The sequence below is a fragment of the Saccoglossus kowalevskii genome, chromosome 13, assembly GCF_978046115.1.
Source record: "Saccoglossus kowalevskii chromosome 13, keSacKowa6.1, whole genome shotgun sequence".
Lineage (NCBI taxonomy): Eukaryota > Metazoa > Hemichordata > Enteropneusta > Harrimaniidae > Saccoglossus > Saccoglossus kowalevskii.
This window is the reverse complement of record NC_140653.1, coordinates 25,575,073-25,601,584: the sequence shown is the minus strand read 5'-3', so window position 1 is coordinate 25,601,584 and position 26,512 is coordinate 25,575,073. Positions and strand designations below refer to the sequence as shown.

Sequence of the window (26,512 nt, the reverse complement as noted above, 5' to 3'; positions counted from 1 at the left end):
GTGAAATAAGCAAGAATGGAAATCAACACAAGTAGGATTAGTGCAACGTGAACAGTTTATAATTGGAAATAACGTTTACAGTAGATCTCGGTCAACGATAACACATTGCAACTAATGCAATTTCGTGTTAATTAATATTGAGGAGTTGTTTTTGTGTAATTGCAAAGGTGGGAATAAAAGACAGACATTTGTGATTCAAGTGCTTTAGTATTTATTTCTAATAACAATACACACACTTTAAAGTACACAAATCTTCCTCGACATACATAAATAAATTATATGGGGTTTTAATGTCAATTGAATTGAAGGTGAAATTACGAAATTTAACAATTAATGTATTTAATGTTAAGTAATTTATAAATTCAATGAAATAAAACAAAAGAAATAAAATTCCAGTAATAAGCTAAAAATATTGAAAGGATTCATTTGGGTAGGAATCAGAATAAAATCACGTTGGTCATCAAAACTTAGGACAATCACGTGGGGTTTGACGGGTACATGGTGGTCCTACTTATTTCTGAAGCATGCGGGTCGGTTGCCTCCTTGCCACTCGGTTGTCTTAATCCAAAAACAAGTCGTTCAGTGCCATGACCTGAATGTCGGAGACCTCACAATGAACATTCCTTTCTAATCTCCTTCGCCGTCTTCCTCATCTGACATCATAATGCCCATAACTTTCGTCACCGTCTCCCACATCTCTTTTTCTTCCTCTTTAACTTCTTTTTCCCGGCATTCCGTCAGCTACAATGATAGAAATAATATTTACAACTAACAATATATTTATTATTACTGCTATTTTAACAAGCTTGAATAAAACGAATTCAAAATTATAAAAACTATAAATTAACACTTGCTCATCTCCTCCTTGATCTTTATTTGTTCTTTAGTCCTTTCTTTGTTTTTTCCCAAGCTGTCTAAAACACTATCTTTCCTCTCTGTCGTTTTCTGATAACAGTACCTAAAAGAGAATATGTAACAAAATTACGGACATGATCCCCATGAATTACGGTCAATGTTTGTCTTCTCTCGGCTGATTGTCACGGTGTTGATCGACGCCCTTCCTAAACTCAGTATGGAGAAACCAACGGGGGTCGACATTCCAAACAAACAATCGAAATTATCAACGAAAGACGAGATTTTTCTACATATTTACAAACATACTGTCATGACAAACATATGTAAAATTAACAAGTACACAAAGAGGTGTAATATTAGGTTTTATTTTAGGCCTAGAAATGTTTTCTTTCACTCAGCTCATGCATGTAACTGCCATTTAGCTTTACGGTCCTTCAGCACCGGGGAAAACAATAATTATACAAAACACATTGCGAAGACTCAACAATCAGGAAAGAAACCCCAGACAACCATGTCGTACTTGTGTTGAAATACATTTTGTATTTCACGTCAGAATATTGTTTAAAATAAAATATTCAGTCCAAGCCAAATCGAGGTCAAAGGGTCAGGTTGCGTGCATATAATTATATATAGTTAAAACAAAAAGTATTTGAACTTTTGCCAGCTGTTCAACATCTATAAAAACCAGAAAGACAATTATAAGACAATGTGAACCTCGGAAATTATTCTGTTAGTCTGAATTTTAAATGCGCGCGAGCGAGCAGGTGGGCGGTGATATTTCGGGGTTTGCGCGGCCGAAAATAAAGCGGAAATTGTCCGGTCGAATTCAACAAGCGGTCGCAAAAGCGAGAGAAAAAAGTGATTGGAAAGCGGAAGCGGGCGGGAGGTTGTGCGAAAGGAGTACTGTAACTTTGCACAACTTTCTTTTAAATATCAATAAAGTCAATATTCTATTTTACTAATACATTTTTTTTTCTAACGCAATGGCGAAGAAAAGAAAGAAAGCGTTGACAGACGAGGCAAAGACAAATCTGCCACTCAGTGTCGCACTCTGACACAGCAATTTTTTTTCAAACATCGGCCATTTTGTTTCACCATGAAAACCGTTTTTAGATGTCTTATCAGAGACACTTGAAGGATTAGCTTGTTTGTAAACTGTCAGCGTGTACAGTGGGACAGTAATGTTTGTCAGAGGATTATCCCTCGTTGTTCGTTTGCATAACAATGGAAAACCCGAACGTTCCTGGAGTACGGACTCAAATGCCAGCAGTTGTCTTCATTTTTCACGCTCGAGCTTGAATTTATTCATTATCTGACACTCTTTAGGAGTTCTATGATATCAGTGGTTAATATGTTTGGCCATTTTTAGTGTATATTTATAATAATGCAGCAAATCTACAGTGTTCTATTAACCAAAACTGTTTTTCGCGTTTTTCTCGAGTTGAAGTTTTGATCGAGTACGACTCATTGGGACCGCCGCCAAATCAAGTGCGTTCGGACTAGGACATTCAAACTCGCAGTTATCGTTCAAAAGATAATGATGGTGCGAAATATGTATGGGTTTTTTTAAAAAAATGCTTTGTCACAGAATAATAGTCTGTTAAAGGTGCCAAGTATGAAATAATTTGGGGACAAAAAAACAAACCTGCATAGAAATCGGAATAATAGGTCTTTTGATTATCGGAGACGCATTTCAATGGACTTGATTACGGACAATGCATGACGTAAATTTCACCAGGAAATTCGCAGTGTGCTCTCGCAATCGCGGACTTAGTCATTTTTACAAGGTTCGCCATTTTTGATGTCACGTGATAATTATGTAAACAATGTCTGTCCAGTTTGTGCGAACTTGCACCTCTATACTTAGTCTTTTGATATATATAACCTAAATTACTGTTCTGAACAAGACAACAGACAGAGAATGTTATATTTAAAAACGTCACAAAACCTTCTCACTACCTTAATTGACATTTGTCAGGCAAATTTGAATAGGAAAAGGCGTTATATTATAATGTTTGGTGACCTGGACAGTTTTTATTTACTCAATATATTTTCGAATAAACAGTGGGCAATGAGATTTAAACCTACCCCCTGCTCGAAATCAAAACGTTCTAACCATTGTAGTAATAACTTATGTATTTTATTTTTTCCGTATATTTCCATATATTATATTTAAAATTACAGGGGTGGAATTTTTTTTGAAAAAAAACGTAAAGCAATCACCGAGAATAACAAATGCACGCGAGGTGTAGCTGGAACAAACTTTGTTACATTCATAATTTTTTTTTTAAAATACTAGTAAATAAGAAAAAAAATATAATTACAATGGTCATATGCCCCGTGATTTCAAATGTTTGCCCCAAATATTATGCCACATAAAACTGTTGCTAAAATGCAAGCTGGTATGAAGTATTAGTACTATATGACTACATCCACTTACACTTGCTTACAGTCTTACATGTTTTGGGTGTTTTTTTTCAATAAAAATAAAATATCATTCTCAAAGAACAGGAAGTCAGTAGAAGAGAAACAATTTTTTCGTTAGTGTGGGCACGGTTTTTAGTAACCGTGGTGTGGGAGAACGTTGGTCAGCGTGGGAAGACAGAGGTGTTAATCCGAATATTCATTGTCTGTTCTTGTTTGTGATTGGTTCAGGCACAGTCCCGATAGAGGGACTGTGATCGGACATCAATTTTCGACTTTCGCATACTTACGTTTTTTCTGACACACAAAATTAAATTGCGTATATAGCGATTTACAGGTTATAATCAAAATTGATCCACTGAATACAAGTTACAATAGTTACAATGAAATGGTATGAACTAAGTGTGAAAAATTGAACAATGACTTTTCTATGCGTGTCGGGAATGACACAGCTCGACACGCTACATCGACTGAAAGTTAAACACAACTTACAAATACGGCAGAGTCAATCCGGGCACGCTGATTTACAGCACTTCTAAAAGGGTCGATATTATTCTCTAATGGTGACTTGCTTTCGGTTTCTAAATTAGCACGTTTGCTTCTTCTGTCTGTTTTGATGGAGCCATGACTTCCTTGCGCAAACGATTTACTATTGTAACTAAATATCGCATATTTTGGTGATCCGATGTGCTTTAAGACTGTGGGCGAGATCTATCAACACTTTCAAATAAACTTCGACTTGGTGAAGATGAGATGGGGATTGAGATCAGCCTGAACGTCCGACAATCGACAACTACGATGGAAATGGGACATCTTGTTCCTGGATTAATGCAACAATTACATAACTGATTTCAAAAGTCCTCGTCACTTCAGTGGTTAAAAATCACGTTAGCGTACAGCATTTTGTTAGTGAGGGTGTGAAATACTACCACAAAGCTGAAATGAATACATATACCCGAACGAGTATTTCTCGCGTACACCATAGACTATAGAAAACGGGAAATTTCTAGTAAAATTTATTTAGGAATTCAAATGATAGTAAGAGACAAACATTTATTTTCATATGTAAATGAAACCTGATAACAAAATACAAGTTTACAGACAAATTCGGAAAAGGGTCGTCGTGACCCATGTATAAATAGGCTTCTAAACAATATGAATTCTTTCTTTGCAATTCTCGCTGCAGTGAACAGTAGATGTATGCGACTATGAATTCAATGTTGTATTAATGACAATAAATAAAGTTAAAATTAGAATTTTGTTGAATAAAGGTAAAAAAAAAACATGAACCAGTAAACCGTTGCGTTGCTAAGCTTGAACAATTAACTGATGTCAATCGATGTCACGTGATGTGAATGCACTAACACCTGAACCGTCAGTCTATTTTTCACAAACATTTACACAGTTCCTAATGCGTTGCCAAGTACCACATAGCAGGTTCAACCATAGAATTCTATGGTTCAACGAAGACAATGAGAATTGTGTTCGCAAATCTGAAACGTCATTTCAAAGAGTACTAGCCAGAATATTCATAGTTATTTGAAATGAAATTGATATGTTTAGCGTTGTTCACTGTTATGTGTTCCGAGTGTATGTGGTGATATAGATCGTATCCCGAAAATAACGTAGCGTACGATGGTAAATAGAATAGAAATGAATCTCCGTGATCAAACGATCCCTAGAAATGACGATGACGGCAAATTCGACCAATTTTGTTACATGTGTCTTAGTAAGAATTGATTTCACTTTCTTGGTATGTCCTTGGTGGCTAGTTTTACCAAAATGCCATTCGTACCGGAACCGATCGACCAATATTCACGTGTATGAGACCACAGGCCGGCCTCGAGAAACACGCACACGACCCGAAGTATTTTAACTTCTCGTATTGTTCGCATTCATTCAGGCTTGCGAATGATATTGCAATTAATCAACGTATAATCTATTGTGCAATTTCCTGTCTTGTGTTCGAATTCCCAAGTGTAAGACGTCTCGTTAATATCAAAGCGATGTTATACTTCAGTCAGAATTTTTTTTTTCTAATTTAGAAATTAGTAACAACCGTTTCCAAATTGTATCTGTACGCCGCCATTTCTCAATTACATGTATTCGACAACACAGGAGACGTTTTTAGATCGATTCAAGACGCCTTGCGACCCAACAGTTCCGGTAATTATCTATAATAAGTACTGGCGGCCGCGATCGCTACTCACAGGTGATCCCAAATAAGACCGGAAAATGCCCCGCGCACATTATTCCCCACGTATACGGAAATATACAGACTTCGTAAAACAACGTAAATTGTACTACAAGAATGAATGTAAAATACGTACGTATACGCTGCGTGCCACTCGAGGCGGGCATGGGTGAAAAAAAAACATAAAATACGTCGCGCATATGTACGTATATTCCACGATTTGTGTACGTAATCATCTACGTAAACAGAACGTATACCGTGAATATACACAAAATGTATATCTGCGTGTACAATCGTTTATCAACGATTTTGCCCAGTGTATTCTGTTGTTTTTTTCAGATCGTTTATACAGTATAATCATCAATATTCATTATATGGATTATTAAGCATTCTTACTGGATTGAAAATTCAGTTTTTTCAGTAAAATAATGTTCTAATGAAATGGATTTAATTTAGTGCATCTTACACACAGCGAAATTAAAACAATAATGCATTTACTGTTTTGAAAACAAATTTCACTGAATTGTTTCATTGTCGGCCATCTTTACCTGGGTAACTTAATGCAAGTAGGGAAGCAGAAAATTAAAATCTTGGAGAAATAGTTAAAGTTGCAACAACTTTAATTTCTGTATATAATACTATGACTATAATAAAAAAGTATATTTATGCAAGAAGCTGCTGCTGGACATATCCATAGACTCAAACACAGCAACAATTAAAGGACCACATAAGCCAGGGTCATGTGTAGACTGCAGTGCAAAGTACATAACCAGTATATATTTGATTATTCATACTCCTTTCACGGCAACAATTAAAGAACCACATCAGCCAGGGTCATGTGTAGATTGCGGTACAAAGTACATTACTAGTATATATTTGATTATTCATACTCCATTCACGGCAACAACTGAAGAACCACATAGGCCAGGGTCATGTGTAGATTGCGGTGCAAAGTTCATTACCAGTATATATTTGATTATTCATACTCCATTCACAGCAACAATTAAAGAACCACATACGCCAGGGTCATGTGTAGATTGCAGTGCAAAGTACATTACCAGTATATATTTGATTTATACTCCTTTCATGGCAACAATTAAAGAACCACATAGTCCAGGGTCATGTCTAAATAGCTGTGAAAAAGTACATTATAAGCATTATTTTCCTCCATTCACAGTGACAATTATAGCACCACATATGCCAGGATCATGTGCACATGTGTACATTAACAATTGTCATCATACTGCATTTACAGGTATATGATGTGGTTACTACACAGATTTGATAATAAATCCTGAGATATTTGTGCTCATGGTAACTGGATTACACTCTGATTACCAGTGTGTGCATGGTTTTCCAATGCACAGTACATTAACAATTGCTATCCTACTGCATTCACAGCGACAAAACAGCACTTATGTGTAGGACAGGGTAGCATATGGATTGCAGCAGAAAAGTACATTACATGCACATAATTGAATATCCACGGTCATAATATTTTTTGTATTTTACTTATGTACACAAATTGTGTATGAACTATACAACTGTACTTGTCGATTAAATCGAATCTAAAATATTTAAAAAAAAAATTCTGTGCTGCAATATGCTTTACATGTGGGCCTTTAGGTGAGATTTAATGAAGAGAGAGTAGGTTCTTCATCAAACTGTTTTGTAGTGTTTTACATGCCTTTAGAGCAGCTACCGCCTGCTTTTAATAGTACTGTATAACGAGATGCAACTAAATTAATTATTACTAAACGAAAAACGAGTTACTCAGATAAATGAATATTAATGGAGTCAGACACGGCGGTGTATTGCTCTTATTCGACCAGGTCTAAAAACTGCAGTATTGGTGGATTATAATGCGTACATAACTTAATAGGCTGTATTTCGATGCAGTGGACTGGTATCAAAATACTACGAAAGTACTATCACAATACACATTAAAATATACAGTGCGACCTAACCCCAATCGGATTCACGCTTCTGATTTGAAAATTGAAGGGGAATGCTATGTTCGGTTTGTAATTTTGACAAGCCACGTTCGAATATATTGTGACATAAATTATAAGTGAAAAGTACAGAGCCCTGGCTGGGGGAATGAAAAGCATACATGTTTGAATACTTTGCAACAACCCATTGCACATGTTTATTTTTAGACTGCTGATACAGTCACTGGTTTGTGTTGTCAGCAGTCTTATGATTGATTGTTGACACAGTCTGAATAGGCCACGCTCCAACTGTGCCGTTCTTTCGGGCCAAGCGTTAATTATTCATAAATGAAGTCAATTTGTGTAGTTTTCTTGATTTATTCTGCAGATATCAGTAAAATATAGGTACGGCTTTGGCGAAATTTGAAAGAGCAGCCAATATTCTTCAAGCTGGTATTTTATTACAGATTTTATTTTTCATTTTTTCGTCTGCTTTTTTCCAGTTTTAAAAATTCGGGCTCGCTGGAGCTGTCATCCTTTGTCTATTTCTTACACTAGATACCAGCCGATACCCCCCCCCCCCCGCTCATAGGGACTGCGTACAGTTTATTATAATTCCTGGGCTCCCTGTGCTGGATCGCTATATACATTGATGCTCCTGTATTTAATAGTATTATCAGCTTGTAAATACTAGTAAACTACGAGGGCGCCTGTAAACTGTGCAAGTGATTTATAACACATTAAAATAGCCACAGCTCCACTAAAAACGCCTGGGCGACCGAATTGTGGTATTTGTTCACGCTTGCGTGCGGAAAACATTTGAATGCGTTGAAATTGGTCAATCAGTAGTTCCTGAAGATGTGGTACGATCTAAAACATTTCTATTACGAGCAATCAAAATAAACCCCAGCATTTTCGCATATGAGCCTACCTGAATACATATATTAAATTACTAAAATTCCATTTAATGCGACAATTAAAGCACCACATAGACCAGGGTCATATGTAAATAGCAATGGGAACGTACATTACTAGTATATAATATTAATTATTCATACGTCATTCAAAACGACAATTAAACCACATAGGCCAGGGTTAGGCTTAGGTATGGTAAATATGTCTGAGCTGTAGTGGTTTCAAACATTTGTCACCAGCCTTGGATACTTTTGAGCGAAGACGCATTTTATGGAGTGAGGTCACTCCTTATTGGGAAAATTAGCGTGTTACCAGCCTTGGATACATTCAAATGAAAGTCCCAGTAATACTAGTTTGTTTTGAAAAGGTTACCAAGCGTTACCTAACTATCACGGGGGATATTCTTCCTCCTCTGGGGTTCTCCACACGTGCCAGGGGGGAATCTCGTCTGGCCTCTATATCGCGTCCCCTTGAGGTGCGGGATCGGGAAAGTCACTTAAACTTTACTGTCAAATAAGACACACACACCGAAATACGTTTCAACTCTCGTCTTAGTCGGTCAGTCGAGCACTCTATAAGACACAGCGCCCTGGGGAAAAGTCCCCAAGACTATCGCAAGGCTGACCCAAGACTGCCTCTAGACTGCGTCAAGACTCGCCCCAAGACTCTCCAGGACTGCGTCTCTCTTGGTGTTCTCGCCAAGACCAACTGAAACAACTTTATTCACTTTCAAAACCTTAACCAATTTCAAAGCAGTTAAAAGACTTTAAGGCGTAACCATCAATCATAAAGCCAATCACACTAAGTACTTAACACGTCATATCTTTTGATTAGTCGTTCACTACATTAATAACTGCGAATACTAACTGTACGGGTGAACGGGTCAAAGATACTGGAATTACAGATTGGTATATAGACGTTCGTACTGGCGAAAAAACGCAGTATTATAGGCAATACAAAACTAATTTTGGGATTGAAAACTATGTGTCATTGCCAGAATTAAAATTGCGCAGAGCAATAGCAAGATTAAGATGTGCGTGCCATCCCATAGAAATAGAAAGAGGCAGACATAATATCCCTAGGGAGAGCCGTATTTGTCATTTGTGCCTGCAAGAAATTGATGATGAATATCATTTTTTACTAAAATGCACTGCATGGGACACAATCAAGAAAAAGTATCTTCCAAATGAGACACAACCCCCAAATTTGAATACTCTAGTACAACTATTAAGTTCCTCTAAAAGCCAAATCATTAACTCGTTAGCTCTATTTATAAGTGTTTTTTAATCAAAGATCAAATGAGAATAACCTAATTAGCTTGTATGTATATATATAAATATCCCCATCACATTATTATATAGGGCTTATATTATGTATTGACACACTCTTCGTCTATATTTTCATACATATTTTGTAATGTAAATTTATTTCTTGTCAATAATTAATTTGTATGATTGTAATGGGCCGGAGGCCATTATACAATTAATAAAAATTATTATAATTACTAACTGTCAAAAATAGTAGTCCGGATAACGACGGTTATCTCGTAATTAGTTCCAAATCACTGAACCAATTTCCGTCCAGAACCTCAAATGGGCCGAAACGATGACCGACATAACACAACCATTCGCTAGTAATCAGCTAATTAAGTCGATTAACAGATACGTGCAAACAAATTCATCACATAACATTCAATTGTCTTGATGTTTTATGACTTTGATATTGATTGTGACCTCTCCATTAATGGACGTTCAATACAACTACTATACCCACAGTACGCCACAGTATTTATATTTACATATTAGCGGATCTGATTGGCCTATGTAACTACATTACGAATACCACGAGAGCCATGAACCCTTCCCCATAAAAAGACGGGAGTGATTTTATATGGGTGGTTGGCGTCGGTCTTCGTCGTCGGTCAGTCATCTTGGTCAGTCGTGCTTATCTACATTTCTACAAAGTGGTGACGATAAGTTAACACTATTTGGTGAGTTCACAAACTCCATATCTCATATAACAAACTCAAATATTCCCCTTCAGGTGCTGATTTGATTCAAAACAGTACTGCTTTTTATGGGTGCGTTAAGCCTCAGTTTCAACGTAAAGCAACGTTTTCACCAAATTATCATAACAAAATAACCAGTAAATGACGAGGTGTTATATCTGGGAGGGAAAATTGCCAAATATACCTATTCTGGTACATTTTGAAACCCTTGGATGCGTTCAATTATCGACTTCAGTTTTCGGTAAATTATCTTGAAACAAAAATAATTCAGGCTGTCATGTCATGTACGGAAACAACCCAGACAAATCTTTTCTGGTGAATTCCTAATCAAACATTTTACCAAACATGTTGTTAGGATTTGTTTAAAAAAATGGCGTGTTTTTCAGCACTATAAATATATAGTGCCGACTATAGATATATCCGAGCAATAAATAATATGAAGTTGATAGTGTTGACAAGTATGAATCCGCGTGTATTATTGTGTATTAAACACATTTTATAAGAAAATTAAGAAGTAATACTCATTCTATTTTCAAAAAAGTTACTTGACTAATATTAAGTTATGCTTTATTTAGTACAAACAAAGCAAAGAACACGAGAATACTACATATTTTCTTTTTTTACCATCTCGACAGTTTATTTAATTAACCCTTCAGTAAATATACATATATGACATTGCAGTCCGCAATCAGAAACACAGTTCGCCTTTGGAAACGAAACGAAATGTCTCTTAACTTAAGCAGCATGAAAACAAGTCCTATATCTTTTTTTTTTTTTTTTTGAATATCCGTATACGTTCGGAGACTAGATTAACCCTATTGATTCATATTCTGGAACTATAAAAAAAATATAAATACACAATGAAACAGGGAAGTTTATTTTTAAAAGGAGGTTACGCCAATTTAAACTACAGTAAAATAACAGTATACTGCTTGTATATTCATGAAAAGGCTGTAGGCTGTAATTATCATTTTGATGTTAATAAATAATAATGGTGACAAAATTGCTATATTAATCGATCTACACCCACCGACCATAAGTAGAATCCACCTACTGTAGAATACTTTATTTTCGCTTGGAATTTATTTTCGCTAAAGGGATGTTTCCGTGAAAATAAAATCCAGCGAATATACTTTTTTTCCTATACTTCACATTAAACTCATCAAAAAAATCAGTGAAAATAAATTCCACACAAAACGCCCAAAAAGCCTTTTCAGTGAAAACTAATTCCAGCGAAAATAAAGTATTCCACAGTATTTTACCTCCATGTAAAAACGAAATCTTTTGGCCAAGTTTTACATCATCTAAATAAATAATGGAAATGTAAAAAAATGTAAGCATGACTTTTTTCACGAACGCACATTGGCGCACAATAAAAATAAATATCTCACCTTAACTGACTGACTGCACGCAACCCATAAAAACTTTAAATCGTCGGGTGAAAAACTATTTAGCTTTGAATATTGAGTACTTTTCTGCATACAAGACAAGTAATCGACCGTGATTTCGCCGAGAATGTATCCAAGACTGCGTTGTTCCCGGTGCCAAACGTCGCTGAATGATCTCTGACGTCACTTGGATAAAACTTGTACATGTATTGTTTGTTAATTCGTCTGTATATTCGTTTTTATGGACACAAGACATTTTTCCGTTCAGCAATATCTTGAAACGCAGCAATTAGCATATGTAAATATGCGGTCTCATTTTGCCCCACTTTTTAATCGACAGTTTATAGCTTAATTTCCGACCGTACGGTATTTTCCGATGGGAAAACGACCTTTTTTAACGTTTTTTTCTTCTGGAGCTTATAGAGCTGTGATGTGCTTCTAATACAGCAAATATAGTGTATGTACCTCTACTGGAGATGTGCTTCTAATACAGCAAATATGGTGCATGCACCTCTACTGGAGATGTGCTTCTAATACAGCTGATATGGAATATGCACCTCTACTGGAGATGTGCATGTACCATATTTATTGTATTAGAAGTTCATCTCCAGTAGAGGTACTTGTACCATATCAGCTGTATTAGAAGCATATCACCAATAGAGGTGCATGTACCATATCAGCTGTATTAGAAGCACATCTCCAGTAGAGGTGCATGCACCATATTTGCTGTATTAGAAGTACACCTCCAGTAGAGGTGCATGTACCATATTTGCTGTATTAGAAGCACCTCCACTGGAGATGAACTTCTAATACAGCAAATATGGTACATGTACCTCTACTGGTGATGTGCTTCTGATATAAAAATATGGTACATTCACCTCTACTTGAGATGTGCTTGCAATAGAGAAAATATGGTACATGCACCTCTATTGGGGATGTGCTTCTAATACAGCTATTATGGTACGTGCGCCTTTACTGGAGATGTGCTTATAATACAATAAATATGGTACATGCACCTCTACTGGAAATGTGCTTCTAATGGAGCAAATATGGTACATGCACCTCTACTGGAGGTGTACTTCTAATGGAGCATATATGGTACATGCACCTCTATTGGAGATGTACTTTTAATAGAGCAAATGTGGTACATGCACCTCTATTGGAGATGCAATTCTAATAGAGCAAATATGGTACATGTACCTGTAATGGAGATGTACGTCTAATAGATGTGCACTATACACATATTAATTCAATCAAGTGAATTGATATACGATATGGTCAATCTAGTTGAAGGAATTGTATCACATGACTAGACAGTGAAATAATAACAGTAACTGGCACATATTTTACAAGGTATATTAATTTAAAGTGAAATAAAGCGTGATTTAATTTGTGATAAATACATGATGCCAAAAATTGGATCATACCAATTTGTCATGGAGATGATTATTGCATGCACGAATATAACGTGCACCCATCGTCTCAAGTCCTTTCATAACAAAAACACTGGAACCATTACGAATTAATTAATTTCGCTGGAAAGACTTTTTGGATGTTTTCTATGAAGTTTATTTTCACTGATTATCGATATTGAAGTTGAATGTAAAATGTAGTATAAACAGGTATATTCGGTGAATTTTATTGTCACTGACCATCCTTTCAGCAAAAATAAATTATTATACAAGAAGTGAAATACTTTGGAACTTTTTACATTAATTACTTCAGTTATAATTTCTAAAAATTACAGTGTTTCCTAATGTGTGTAAAGTTCATCCATGTAGTTGAGAATAAGACAGAAATGAAGTCGTACGTAAAACTGCACGTGCAGTAAACATTTTATCTATCATAATTTACGACATTATAAACATGGTTTTGTGCCAAACATTCTGAAGTTGTTAGGCGAGTTTACAAATTTTTATTTGTCTTTCTCGTGCTAAGCACACACACATTGTATTCATGTGACAAGCCAGTCTTTTTGAACGGTGAATAGCATATATTCGAGGAGATGCGGCAGTGTAAGTTTAACAGTTCAACAAAATGGCGTCTGAATTGAATATTTTTTATAGATACAAGATATATACATTTGAAATGTAATTCCTCACCCCCCTTGGCTGTTATCATTAATTTTACATCACCTGAGTGATATACATCCCAAAATAAACATTTTTTCACTCAGAACCGAAAGAGCAACAAGACTAGATTTTCAGGGACGCAGGTTGTTTAGATCGAATGGTTTCTTTTTTGTTTCAAGTTTGTTGTTTGTCTAGAAACATAGCAACATAGACCAGGCTATTCATTAGTTGATTTAATAATCCTGAACAAATTAATATAAGCACCTTTTTTTGTAGTGATTAATTCCATCACATTAGTCCAATAATAAATTTCTCCTTCAAAAATCTCATAAAACTGTAAAGTTAGCCAGGCTATATATAGTCTTGCTGGTTTACCATGATAAAATTGAACAATTATGGCCTCTATGTATAATTTCATATTTCCAGTTTGAGTCATACAAGTACAAGTGTAAAAATAAAACATACCAAAATGTTATAATCAATATTATCATCAAGTTGACATATATGGTCTAATCATACTACCTTTTTAATATCTGACATTGCTTAATTGGAATCGAGTTCAAGTGCTAGCATAAGTCATGGAAATGCATAAATAGATGCCTTGTTTTTCCAGTTATCCATCATTGTCTGGTCTTGCTGGAGATCAAAGTTTGTGTCTCATGGCCGGCAAGGAGGTGGCAATGCCCATTCACAGGCTGACATAATACATGGCAATGTCCATGCAGATGCCTTGTTTTACCAGTTATCCATCACTGTTTGGTCTTGCTGGAGACCAGAGTGTTGATTCAGGGTCGGCATAAGTCATGGCATGTACAGAGGTTTTGTTTTTCCAGTTATCCATCATTGTCTGGTCTTGCTGAGGACCAAAGTGTTTGCTTAAGGGCTAACATATTACATGGCAATGTCCATGCAGATGCCTTGTTTTACCAGTTATCCATCACTGTTTGGTCTTGCTGGAGACCAGAGTGTTGGTCCAGAGTCGGCATAATACATGGCAATGCTCATGCACAGACAAAGGCCTTGTTTTTCCAGCTATCCATTATTGTCTGGTCTTGCTGGGGACCAGAGTGTTGATTCAGGGTCGGCATAAGTCATGGCAATGCATGTACAGAGGCTTTGTTTTTTCAGTTATCCATCATTGTCTGGTCTTGCTGGGGACCAGAATTGTTTGGTTCAGGGCTGACATAAGACATGGCAATGCCTATACAGTCTTTGTTTTTCCAGTTATCCATCATTGTCTGATCTTGCTGGAGACCAAAGTGTTTGGTTCAGGGCTGACATAATATATGGCAATGTCCATGCAGATGCATTGTTTTACCAGTTAACCATCATTGTCTGGTCTTGCTGGAGACCAGGGTGTTGACTTGATTTACCACGGACAGGGGTTGCCTCTTGTACCTTTTCATCTTGCTTTCACACAATTTTGTTACAATTCCAAATATCGCCTGTATCAATTGGTTTGGCTCTTCCAAGTCACACAACAGCAACATCAATATACTTGCTAGCTGTATCTGCATCCCTGATTCCAACCATATCTGTGAAGCGCTCTTCTTAGTCTTGATTTCTACACAGAAGACTTTGTTCTTCCCTGATGTAATATAAATTATCTGCTTCACCCTCTACAGGTCCTTCAGATTCATGTATCTCATTATTTGCAGACTTTTCATCAGCATCGTTTCTTAAGGAATTGCCTTAGTCACTAATGACACACAGCTTCTGTGCTTGTGGCCTCTGTCCGCCGCTAAAAGGTGAAGTGTGTATTCCATGCATTATGTTCGATGTCATCTTATGAATGCAGTTCTACAACACAATCTATTCACCTTTCGAATCGTAATTCTGGCACATGTTTAATGTGCTTGCGTTCATTTTACATGTATCCTATAATAGCAATCGCAATGTGTGGATTTGCCCACGGGATCTGGTATCTTGATTCATAGACAGTTTATTTTATTCTTTTCAATTTCTTCACAGATTAATACAATGAAGAATGACTGAACACCTTGTACTATTTTAAACATCTGATGAAATCCAAAGTGCAAAGTGAAATCCTATCTTGCATCATCATTCCGTAATTTTCTGTTCACCGGCAGTACATAGTGGTAAAATAAAACAGTGCTGTATTGCGTAAAATTAGTCTACCATACTTGTACACGGATATACATCAAATACTAGACCATACATTTCAGTTTGTATAATAATCCAAGATGAAAAAACGCGTGTTTCTTCTTCTGATTGCAATCACTGTGTGCAGCTTAACAGCCCATCTGATGTTTCTATGGAGATCCAGCATTCCACAGACACCATCACGGACTACGTTAGCCCCTGCACGTAACATTCAAAACGATTCGCCTCAAGTAAAACAAGGCAATCCTGATTTAAGGAAGATTCTACATGATTACGACAAACAGTTTAAAGAACAACCTGCGAGTAAAATAAACCCATTTGGGGTGCACTACAGTGGGAAGAAATTCCTTGGGAATATGACAGAGCAGGATGTTTTATGCCGACTGAAAAATACCCTCCCAAGCACAATGACATCTAACATAACACCATTTAAGGAGATGGGGATATCAAATTATTTTCCAGATAAAAACATATACGAGAAATATAGTTACAGTCACTGTGCAGTTGTATTAAGTTCTTTTTATATGAATGAAACAGAATTCGGAGATGAAATAGGTTAAAATTATTTTTTTCTTATTCTTCTTTTACAGAATCTGTACGGCTGGAATCCCTTCTGCCACGTCACTGTCACTACGTCACTTACATTTTTTGGCAATACTTAGTTATATGATTAAAATTGTGCTTAATGAAATAGCTGACAAGCAGCCTTGGAAAATGTGTGGATGAGATAATATGAGGACAAGATAATAAGCACTTATTTTGTTCGATTTCCTGTGATGTTTGGACTTCATTCCATGCTCTAGAACCTATTCAAGTATTATCGTTATTTTCTTTTTTAGATGCTCATGAGGCTGTTCTGCGACTGAACAATGCCCCCACTGACAGATACGAGGAATCAGTGGGAAGGAAAACCTCAATTCACCTATTTAACAGTAAATGTTTTAATAAAGAAGCACATATTAACAACACAGAGGCCATGTTTGTAAACACCACACTCGTCATGTGGCAAACTGGCCCATATAATGGTAATTTGTACAAGGTGAGTAGTGTTAATGATACAGAGACCGTGTTTTGAATTACACTCCAGTCGCTTGGAAAACGGGGCCGTATTGTACACAGTGAGTAGTGTTAACGACAGATGCCTTGTTTTGAATTCCCACTCTAGTAACTTGGCAAACTGAGCCATTTGATGGTATTTTGTACACATTCAGTGAGTAGTGTTAATGACATAGAGGCCATGTTTGTGAACACCACACTGGTCACATAACAAACCGGACCATATAATGGTAATTTGTATAAGTTGAATAGTGTTAATGACACAGAGGCCATGTTTGTGAACACCACACTGGTCACATGACAAACCGGACCATATAATGGTAATTTGTATAAGTTGAATAGTGTTAATGACATAGAGGCCATGTTTGTGAAAACCACACTGGTAACATAACAAACCGGACCATATAATGGTAATTTGCATGCATGTATGGGAGTCTAAAAACTAACTCTGCGACGCGATTGTGCGACTCGCCGAATGTCGATTATTGCACTCTGTGACAGGATCGCAGTGTCACTCTGCGAAGAGCACAATTCCTATTGGTTAGTTGGTCGAACAGCGCGAATCCCAATGGTCGATGTTCACCGCAGGCCTTATAACATGGTAAGAAAGGTACGGTAAATAAGTGTGTAAACACTATGTACCGGCGACATGCCGCACTGTTCGGTGATCGGCAAGCACATGGAAGACAAATTGTGGGACCAAACAAATGACACATGGTTTACGGTTTTAAGATACATCACACCGCTGGCTAGAAAAATTAAATAGTGTAACGTGCACGTTGGTTTTGACTGCCTATTTACGGTGTAACGTTATCGCCATCTTGGAGTTGTAAGGCTTCGTCCGGAAGACTATGCTCATTAGCATAGGCGGCAACTTCAAAGCGAGTGGAACGCGAAATACTTTTCACTCGTTCTGCAACGAATGTTGTACGTCTGCTTTGACTTTGTTGAGTGCATCAAGGAAAAAAATTTGCATGCCGTGAAAAAAAATCATTCACGACGTGCAACGTTTTGCCATGACAGCAGTTGTTTGCAATCGTCTGCCTTCGTTTAGATCATAAACGGACTCAAAACTTGTGGTTTACAATCGATCAGCTGGTATTTTAACCACCAGAAATGAAATACTTTGTAACAGTTGTGAAAAGTAAACAAAAACGGCGTTGGTTTGTGGTATGAATGTAATTATTTTTATATCATAATTCAGTATCATAATTCAGTATCATAAGTCAGTATTACTGAAAAATTATGGTTGATTTTTTTTAAATCAACGCCAAATTTCGGTGGTCCATTTTGATCTTTTAAAATGTTGTGGAAAGACCAGTGCTCAAACGCTAACACAACTACCGTGCGCGTTTCGTTAATATTTGTGCAATGTTTATACCATGTATATGTATACTACCGGTAATACTCTTGTTGACGATTCTGATAGAACGGGTGACAAGCTTCCTGTCGCATACAATGCATATTAATCTAACGTCCATTCACAGGGAGCCCAGGAACTATAATCAACTGTAGTACGCAGTGTTTATGAGCGGGGGGGGGGGGTGTTATCGGCTGGTATCTAGTGTAAGAAATAGACAAGGGATGAAGGCTCCAGCCAGCTCACATTTTTTAAACTCGAAAAAACGAAAAGAATGAAAAATAAAATATAAAAAAATACCAGGTTGAAGAATATTAGTTGCTCCTTCGAATTTCGCCAAAGCCTTGCCTACATTTTACCGATATCTCTTTTCTACCTCCATGCTTCAAGTGTGTCAAAATAATATTCTTTGTTTATATACACTGTACTAATCGGGCTCTGGCAAAACAAAGCATTTCATTATAAAAAGGGCATACATAAAAAAACGCAATGTGGAACGATTGTTTCCCGTTGTGGTAGGTTCACTCCCGAAAGCAAATTATGTGTGATAAATATGCATGTATATAAATTGTATTCAAAAACACCTCGCGTTATTTTTACTGCAACAATTGGAGTTTAATGTTTATTCCTAAAGTTTGATTAGTCGTCGGTCACTTCATGCAAAATTTTGCAGGCGAAGCGCGGGCGGAGATTGACAGCACATCGCGTTTGTTGTTGTTGTTGTTGTGCTGTTTAAAATTAGCTTTTCTTCAGCATTTAACCGATTGCCACTTTAACCTTTTGTGAAGGCGTCAACTGTTGACAAACAATATAGACTCATAGTCATAGCGGCTTCATCAATAATGTGCATGCTGGTCCAAGATAAAATGCCGTCGGTCTCGTCGTTTTGCGACCTCAGACTACAATGCGATTAATACCACACCAAGGGACTAACATGGGATCAGTTTTATCTGTTATATTTTCCCGAACATGACACCTACCTACGTTCTGAATGTGTAACAGGGCCGCCCTAAAATTGCATTCCAATGATTCGTTTCTGACATAAAAATGACATTCAATAACAGTCACTTTAACGCAAAATAAGACTGTTAGTGAGAACATGGATGTACTAACAAATATCACTGTTACCTAAAATCAGAGCATTGTACCGTCCGCTGTACATAAAACTCAAACAAAGGTCAATTTGATATTTCGTATGAACCGACGATATGACGCTGTTTACAGTGATTTTGTATTTTTCTCTGTTAAAAAACCGCGATTACGGAAACGAGAGTACAAGTCCGCTTTAAATCCTCGCAACAAGAAAATATGCCGCTAAGACATCGGAGGCGAGGACTTATTTTTATTATTCACACAGTTCTAGCGGCCCGACTCGCTCGCAACTGCTACATTTAGTCACCGTCCCTCAACACACGAGGGACGGTGGTTTAGTGTACGTACCACACACGCACAAATAGCATCGTAGACATTCAGAAATTCATTTCAACACATGTACTAGCTGTGGAATCATAGCCCTATGTTGCCGACCGCATTATTTACGCGACTGACTCTGGCCGGCCCATAGGGCTATGGGGCCTTGTGCGACTGAATACCGGTTAAAATCCACATGCCGAATTTGGTCGTCGCGAAAATAACATTTTAAGACCTTCGAAAGTACTCACTATGTTTATTTACTTCCAAACAATGACCAGAACTTATTTGCGCTGTGAAATGATGACGGTGGTCATAAAAAATTGACTTTATTTACCGTACACCGAGTCGCAGAAAAATAACAAGACGAAAGACGCCATTTTGTATTCCAGAGTTTATAGCAAATTACGCGAGACCTATAATTTTGTACCACGTGACCGAAATCAGTAGATAAATTGCGTTTATGCAACTAGTTTCTATTATTAAATAAAAATCATACAATTATAAATACTGTATGTGATTGCTTTCTTGGAACAATTAGAATAACGGGAAGAGCGAGTTTTATTCTTCCACCACTGTATCACATGACCGCCAAACGAGATTACATTTATTCTGTGCTAGGGAGTGTGGGATGTCAATGGCTGCCGTTTTCTCGTAATTTGCTTGGTTTCCGCGGTAATTGTAAAATATCACAAATTATTGCTTATTTATAAACACAAATTGCAACAAAAGTTTGTATGTTATTCATCCAGCAATCAATTCACAATAAAGGTACGTCACACCATAGTAATCGAAAGCAAAAGCGATTTAATTTACGTATGCCAGATTTCTGTTTTTAAACTGTGATAGATCCCGTAGCTCTATGTTCGATGTACAACTACAAAATTAAAAAAGACATCCAAATGAAATTGTTAGGTCGAAATTCGATTGTAGGTCGCACCAAAGAGCTACGGAACCGCAGCTACACATGTACATGTTACTTGAAAACAAGTGGCTAGGACATCGGACTTGATTTTATTTCACACAATGCCGGTGTAGCTAGCACTCGCAACAACATACAAATCGCCACTAGCAACTGCTATTTTTAGCGCTAGCAACTGCCATTTTCGAGCGCTAGCAACTGCCATTTTAGAGCGCTAGCAACTGCCATTTTAGAGCGCTCGCAACTGCCATTTTAGAGCGCTCGCAACTGCCATTTTAGAGCGCTCGCAACTGCCATTTTAGAGCGCTAGCAACTGCCACTTTCGAGCGCTCGCAACTGACACATTTTGCTACTTGCGACTCGCAACTCACCACTCGCAACTGACGTATTTATGTACCCTTACATACCTCAAGCCTTGCAATTTCAAGATGGCGTTAATGTTACCAGCTCCCTGGTGTTACACCGTAATAAGGCACCCAACACCAACGTGCATGTGTTTTGTAACCCCTCTCATCCCCTCCGGGGATGTTATACATGTTAATAAATCAATGTTAAATACTTGCTGATTACCGAACCGTACGGCATGTCGTCGGTAAATACTTGTTTACCGTAGTTAGCGAGCAAGCGAGCAGTCGGCGAAATAACCATATAAAACTGAACATTTCTATAAGGCATGCTGTGTACCCTTATATCGATCGACCTTTGAGATTCACGCTTTTCGATAAACCAACCAATGGGAATCGTGCTCTTCGCAGAGTGACATTGCGATCCTGTCGCAGAGTGCAATAATCGAGATTCGGAGAGTCGCACAATCGCGTCGCAGAGTTAGTTTTTAGACCCACATACATACCTCTAATTTGTATAAGGTGAGTAGTGTTAATGACAAAGAGGCCATGTTTGTGAACTGGTAACATGACAAACCGGACCATATAATGGTAATTTGTACAAGGTTAGTGCTGTTAATGAGGCAGATTCTTCGTTTGTGAACACAACTGGCTTAATAGTACTATTTATAGAGAATAAAGAATGAATTTGGTTGTTCATCAATAATGTCAATATTAACACATATATTACAAATTTGCCTAATTTAGGATCAAATTTGAGATTTTATATTTATAACTGGGAGTGCTTACATTTATAAATGATTTAAAGAATAATAGTATTTGTTTTTCAGTGGTATCAACTAAAACCAGTTAAATTGATGTTAGACAAGTACATAGCGTGGAGAAAAGTGTTTCCGTCACCGGATTTCTACGTTATACATCCAAGATCTCTATGGTTTGCGTGGGATGCTCTCGAGTACTTCAATAAAGGAAACCCTATCAAAAAGATCGTGCCGTCATCTGGATTCACAGGCGAGTTTATTATTTATAAATTATTGATGTTTTACTTTTGCAATGGATGCATAAACCTGCACTGATATAACTGCAGGTTAGTGTGAATATTATATCAATTTTCAGATTATGTTTATATCTCCAAAATTGTGCTTTTTTTTTTCTTCTCGCATATAAAAAAAGTATTCCTTGTAGTCTAATTGTGACAAATTATAATTTTTTTTAAGAAACCTGTATGAATATATAGTATGGTGCTGGGAATGTTAGATTTTGAACTTATATATTAGGTTAGAAGTGAAGTAAAAAAAAGTCCAATTCAGCGTGCGTGTCAATTTTGAATTATTAGTACGTTTTCTTCTAGTATACACAAAATAATAAATTTACATTCCGCGCCTCGTACACACTTCGTTTTTAAAACGCACACGTCGTTTTTAAAACGCACATACGAGGCGCGGAATGTAAATTTATTATTCTGTGTATACTAGAAGAAAACGTACTAATAATTAAAAATTACGTACGTATTGGAGGCCGTGGCGTGTGTGTTTTAAAATGATGTATGCATTTTAAAAATGGTGTGACTGCGCTTTTTAATGGTATGTGCATTAAATGTATTGTATTGTATTAAAAAAATGATGTGTGTGTTTGAAAAATGATGTGCGTTTGAAAAATGATGTGTGTATTAAAATGACGTGTGTATTAAAATGACGTGTATTTAAAAAATAACGTGTATGTTTTTAAAATGACGTGTTTAAAAACAACGTGTGTGTTTTAAATAATGTGTATTAAAATGGCGTGTGTGTTTGAAATGACATGCGTTTTTAAAAATGACGTGTGTGAGGTCGAATGGAAATTTCGTGTGTGAAAAAAAAACGCGTGCATTAACATTTTTACGCCTGTAGGAGGCGCTATTTTTGAATGATTTTTTCTATAACATCAATGAGGTACGTAGGAAGAAACGTGTCCAGCGCGAACGTGTTATTTATTCATTCGGCCTTATAAATTTACCGACACTGTCAGAGGCCTGTCGATTTATTACGGATAGACCAGTATTCGGCCCCATGGGCCTGGACATACACGTATTATCTTCTGCAACCATTCACACGAATAAATCACCAGGTCTTTGAGGTATACACAATGTTGGTAAATTTATAGGGCCGAATGAATAAAACGTTCGTGCTGGACAAGTTCCTTTGTACGTAACTTATTGACGTTATAGAAATACACAAACGAAAATGGCTACCACTTTAGACGACGCCTCCACAGGCATGAATAAGTTAATGCACGCGTTTTTTTTCTTTTTACATACACACACATTTTCATTCGACCTCACACACGTCATTTAAAAAAAAAACACGTCAGTTTTCAACACACATTATTTTAAAATACACACGTCGTTTTTAAACACACGTTATTATAAAACACACATATTTTTTAAAATACAAACGCCATTTAAAATACACACATCATTTTTTAATGCACATACATTTAATGAATACATACACACACCAGTCATTTTGAAACACACACCATTAAAACGCAGAGTCACGTAGTTTTAAAAATGCACACATTTTAAAACACACACGCCACGGTCTCCAATACGTACGTAATTTTGAATTATTAGTCAATTTTATTCTAGTATACACAAAATAATAAATTTACATTCCGCGCCTCGTAGACGTGCGCGTTTTAAAAACGACGTGTGTGTTAAAAAAAATGACGTGTGTGTGGTCGAATGAAAATTTCGTGTGTAAAAAGGAAAAAAACGCGTGCATTAACTTATTTACGCCTGTGGGGGCGCTGTTTTGAAAGATGTTTTTTTCGTGTGTGTGTGCAAAAAAAAAAAAAAAAAACGCGTGCGTTAACCTTTTTACGCCCGTGGGGGCGTCGTTTCAAGTGGTAGCCATTTTCGTTTGTGGATTTCTATAACGTCAATAAGATACGTAAAAAGGAACTTGTCCAGCACGAACGTTTTATTCATTTTGCCCTATAAATTTACCGACACTGTATACCTCAGAGACCTGGTGATTTATTCGTGTGGTTGGTTGCTGAATACAATGCGTGGACGTCTGGTACAATGGGGCAGAACAAAGTACTCATACTGGTCTCACAGGCGCTCGGAACGTTTCTTGTATAATAAAAATGTTATAGGTCATTTTTTATTATCCAAGAAACGTTCCGAGCGCCTGCGAGACCAGTACGAGTACTTTGTTCTGCCCCATTGTACCAGACGTCCACGCATTGTCTTCAGCAACCAACCACACGAATAAACCACCAGGTCTCTGAGGTATACAGTGTCGGTAAATTTATAGGGCAAAATGAATAAAACGTTCGTGCTGGACAAGTTCCTTTTTACGTACCTTGACGTTATAGAAATTCACAAACGAAAATGGCTACCACTTGAGACGACGCCTCCACAGGCGTGAGTAGGTTAATGCACGCGAATTTTTAACACACAAATGAAATAAATCTCTCAAATAGCGCCCCCACAAGCGTAAAAAGGTTAACGCACGCGTTTTTTGCACACACACACGAAAAAAAATCTATTCACAAGTTATGTTTTTAAACGCACATTTTTAAAATACATATGTCCTTTTAAACACACGTTTTTTTTAAATACACACAATTGTAAAACACACACGTCATTTTAAGATGCACATCATTTTGAATAGGTGATTTTCCGTACAATTGCGAGATCTCGCGAGATGCATGAAAGACGCGCGTCGAACGTCTGCCGTAAAAATCGAACGATTTGATTTTGAACTCGAATTTCTTTATTTCGTAGCTTACATCGGCCGGCCGATCTTCGACAGAGGAATATTGCTTCCGAATACCCTCACTTAATCGAAATTGCCTATCATCAAATGCGGACAGCACATTATTAAGCATGGAAATGTCCCCCAAAATACTTTCGCGTTTGTCGAATCCCACGCGATGTTTGGCGCCACTACGACGCTATGACCTTTGTTTGTCCTGTTTTTACGTTCGATTTTACGCATAACGCGTGATTCTCGCAGTGAACGGAAAATTGTCTATTCACATGTCATTTTTAAAACACCCACGCCATTTAATATACACACATGATTTTTTAAAGCATGTACCATTAAAACGCACAGTCACGCCGTTTTTTAAAATGCACACATCATTTTAAAAACACACGCCAAGGCCCCCAATACGTACGTAATTTTGAATTATTAGCACGTTTTCTTCTAGTATACACAAAATAATAAATTTACATTCCGCGCCTCGTATACGCTGTACATATATCAATATACTGTCAAAACACAAAATACGTAACAAAATCAACCAAAACGATGCCGTCACACGGCAAAGCCCACGACTCTCAGATTATATAGGTTGACGAACTACGCAATCGCGGATCGAATGTCTCAAAGCGCGTAGCTGAGCGCGCTGGCGAATGTACGACAAGCTTGACTAAAAATCGCGCGAAATCCTAGTTTTTCTCTCCAATAAGATAGTCAAATAGTGAACGTAAACCTGGCAAACCAATCAGCTCACGAATATTGCAGAGTTTCTTGTTCCCCTGACAAGTTATTAACGTATGTCACAGTGCAAGGCCTGCTTATCGCAATTGAGAGGGCCACCCACAGAGCTTACACTGGACAGGGGGTTCTTTCACTGCTAGTATGGGGTAGACAAGACAATAGTACTGGAAATGAAATACACATACACCCAAAATATCGAGTTAAAGCTCCTGGCTTTAATACCTCTCAATATATTTACAAGAAATATAGTGTGCATTGGTGATAACTCACAGTTCCAAGAAGTAATAATGGACGACAGTCAATGGCTTCTGCAACACAACAACGAAGAAATACAGGAGTATTGCTTGCAGAGGAATGCTGGTAGTCTTGAGGGCACCGCTGAAAGCAGGAGATCGCAGAGCAGTTCATCCAAGTCTCACAGAATGATGGTTGTAGCCTGTATCACTTGGCACACAACATCGTAGCAGCACACACTTGATACCAAGTTGAAATGCTGGACTCCAACTGTCCTGTCCAATTTATAGGCATGATTCAGTGTCACAACCTGGGTTTCCACATGAGCCAATCAGAATGTGATCTTGCTAGCAGCTGTGTCATGTAGGCAACTCAGTAGATCATAAACATCTTTTGTTATTCAAATAACAGCACAACTGGTAGATTCCAATTGTCCTTCCAGAGTTGAAAACAAGTACGACTTGTCAATCACCTTTATCACACGACAATGCACAGCGTTTCTTCCCATGATTCCATGCACACTTCCATTTGCAGGGTTTGAGGTAATACAACAAAAACATAAAATAAAGGTTGCTGACAACGTAAATCAGGTAAATTGAGGAGAAGGTACCCGGATGGAGATTGACATACAATTATGGAAAGAGGTAGACATACACAAATGTCAACCTCTAATACGATAATCTGATTGGCTGTCATGGTCATGAGGTATAATAATAGTAATTATGTTGTTGGATTTTGTGATCATCTCGCAATTGTCCACGATTAACGCAATTAACACACGC

At 37.2% G+C, this 26,512-nt stretch overlaps 1 long non-coding RNA gene across 1 annotated transcript; it reads right to left on the bottom strand.

Annotated features, from left to right (window-relative positions):
* Window positions 1-711: 711 nt before the first annotated feature.
* On the bottom strand, window positions 712-25,997 carry LOC146735108 (uncharacterized). Its single transcript, XR_014931332.1, has 3 exons — window positions 25,767-25,997; window positions 855-958; window positions 712-741 (listed from the first exon to the last, which is right to left on the bottom strand). It is a non-coding gene; the product is annotated as an uncharacterized LOC146735108 (long non-coding RNA).
* Window positions 25,998-26,512: the final 515 nt, after the last annotated feature.